Source organism: Macrotis lagotis, chromosome X (assembly GCF_037893015.1).
Source record: "Macrotis lagotis isolate mMagLag1 chromosome X, bilby.v1.9.chrom.fasta, whole genome shotgun sequence".
In the NCBI taxonomy this organism is placed as follows: Eukaryota; Metazoa; Chordata; class Mammalia; order Peramelemorphia; family Peramelidae; genus Macrotis; species Macrotis lagotis.
Window position 1 is genome coordinate 139,516,118 of NC_133666.1, and position 2,795 is coordinate 139,518,912.

A 2,795-nucleotide genomic window follows, 5' to 3' on the forward strand; every position below is an offset into this window, starting at 1 on the left:
CTAATTTCTTTTCTCAATTCTTCTTTGCTTCCTTGGTTTTTAAAATCCTTTTTGAACTCTTCCAAGAAATCTTTTTAGATTTCAGATCAATTCATAATTCCCTTTGAGGCTTCACATATGGGCATTTGTCACTGCTTTTCTCTTTTGGCATTTTTATCTTCCCTATTAGAATAGTAATTTTCTATATTTAGCACTTTTTGGATTTTTGCTCATTTTGGTAGTTGAGTTCTGATCCTGGGGCACAGAGGATTTGGTCCTGAACTTTTTTGTTGGAGCTTGGGGATTGGTTCTTGGCTTTTCACTCTGGCATCTCATGTGCTATCAGTTTGAATCCTGCCTTAGGGAAGCACAACCCCACAACCCAGTCCTGTCTGCTGCATTAGTTTCCTGGGCTTGAACTGTATCTTCCAAGTTTGGAACCTCACTGCTGGCCAGTTGTGCTGTTGGTCTGCTGAGCTAGCACCTGAACTATGCTGTAGCTAAGAACTTCCCACTGGCTTCCCAGCTCTCCCACATAGTATGGGTCACACTGTTTTTATCCATGTTACTTTTCTTTTTCTTTTTTTCTTTTGATTTCTTTTGATTTTTGCAAGGCAATAGGGTTAAATGACTTGCCAAAGGTCACATAGCTAGGTAATTATTAAGTGTCTGAGGTTGAATTTGAACTCAGTTCCTTCTGACTTCAGGGCCAGTGCTCTATTCACTGCACCACTTAACTGCCCCCATGTTACTTTTCTAAAGTTTCTCCAAGTATCTTGAGTTAAAAGTTGTTTCACTCATTTTTCTTCTAGGTCCTGTTTATTTGAGTCTGCTTACTTCATTGGCTTTATCCAAAGTTCTTTTGGGAAAAGCTCCAGGAGTTTACTAGGTTACCAACACCACCTTGGCTCTGCCCAATAAGTACACTGATTTTCTTTTTCTTGGATTTCCTCATAAATAATTGATCTGGTACTTTTTCCAAATTTTTGTGGAGGAGCTGTGTGAAAGAGCTAGGTTGTGCCATCTTTGATCCTCCCTTAAATCAATAGTTCTCAGAGTGTGTGTTCTGTAGCCTAATTTCCTTTTCTTTCTAAGGCTCCATTTTTTATTACCCAGAGGCATAATCCCAGTCATTCTCTACTTATCACCATCTCTTCCTCCACATTAATCAGTTGATTTTGCTTTCTCCACATATACTTAGTCTCTATACTTTCAAGGCCACCAAAGGAGTTTAGACCCTCAGCTCCTCTCTCTTGGACTTAACTGTGTACCTGATACAAATCTCTCCAAGTCTTTTTCTACAGAGAGGTCAAAATGATATTCCTTGAACACAGGCATGACCTAGGCACTCCTCTGTTCAAAAGACTCCCAGTGGTTTCCTAGTGTTCTAAGATCAAATACAAACTAATCTTTTTAGTTTTTAAAACATTTCTCCTTCTGGCTCCAGACTCATTACCTATTACTAGATTGTTTTAGGGCCCTGTGTAGTTTTAGATATATAATCTCATGATTCTTATGGGAAGAAGATGTCATGAGAGGAGTATAGAATATAAAAAGGTCCTTTGGGAAGGCAGTAGGACTGAGGATAAATGAATTAGGATCAATCACTAATAGGGAGAACTGTGAACCAAAGAAAGACCTTAGGAAAGATAAAGAAAGAGAATAGTCACTCCCCAACTGATAAATAGTTAATGGATATGAACTGGAAGATTTTTATGAAGGAAACAAAATAATTTATAATCATATGAAAAAATGCTCTAAATAATTATTGATTTGAGAAATTCAAATTAAAAAACACCCCCAAGAGGTTATTTTATACCAATCAGATTGACTGAAATGATTTGAAAGGAAAAATGGCAAATATTGGCGAGGATATGGAAATTTGGGAGACTAATTCACTGCTGGTGAAACTGTGAACTGATCCAACCATTTTGGAAAGCAATTAGAATTATGCCCAAAGAGTTATTAAGCAGTCTATATCTTTTGACTCAGCAATACCATTATTTCCCATTAGGGAAATTAGGGAAAGGGATTAGGGGAAAAAGGAAAAGAACCTAAATTGTTCTAAAATATTTAGAGCAGCTCTCTTTGATGTAGCAAAAAACCAGAATTTGTAGGGATGCACATCAATTAGGCAATGACTGAAGAAGTTGTGATATATAATTGTGATGGAATACTACTATGTTATAAGAAATTATGTGTTGGTTAATTTCAGAAAAACATGGAAAGACTTGCATAAAATAATGAGAAGTGAAATGAGAGAATCAAGAGACCACTGTAGACAATGACAGAAAAATTGTCCTAAGAACAACTTTGAATGACTAATTCAGTTTGAATAATATAAATACTCAAATTACCTTAAAGGATTTATGGAGGAAGATGCTATTTACTTCCACAGAAATAAACTGACAATAGTAGAATATATATTATATATATTACTATTATAAGTCTTTTGAGGGAGAGGAAAAAGGTGCACAGCAGAGAACAAAAAATGTATAAGGAAGCACAGAGAAACAGTAGCTTTGAAAATGATGTGTAGTATGTATTATATAGTTGTTAAAAAAAAAGTAAATAGTATGAAAGGGAAATTTAGGATATTTTTCTTGATGTGCTGTGTCCATAGATATGTTCTTTTTTTCTTTTTATATTTAAGTTTAAAATGAATTTCAAAAAAAATTTTTAAAGAGAGAATCCCTTAGAATCCCTTAGTATGTTGTAGCAGAAAGTGAATTTTAGCAGAGCTGGAATTATGAAAATGTAGAGAACTATAACAATTGTTGTCCTAGCAGGTAGAAAAAAAAAAACTGAGTTTATGC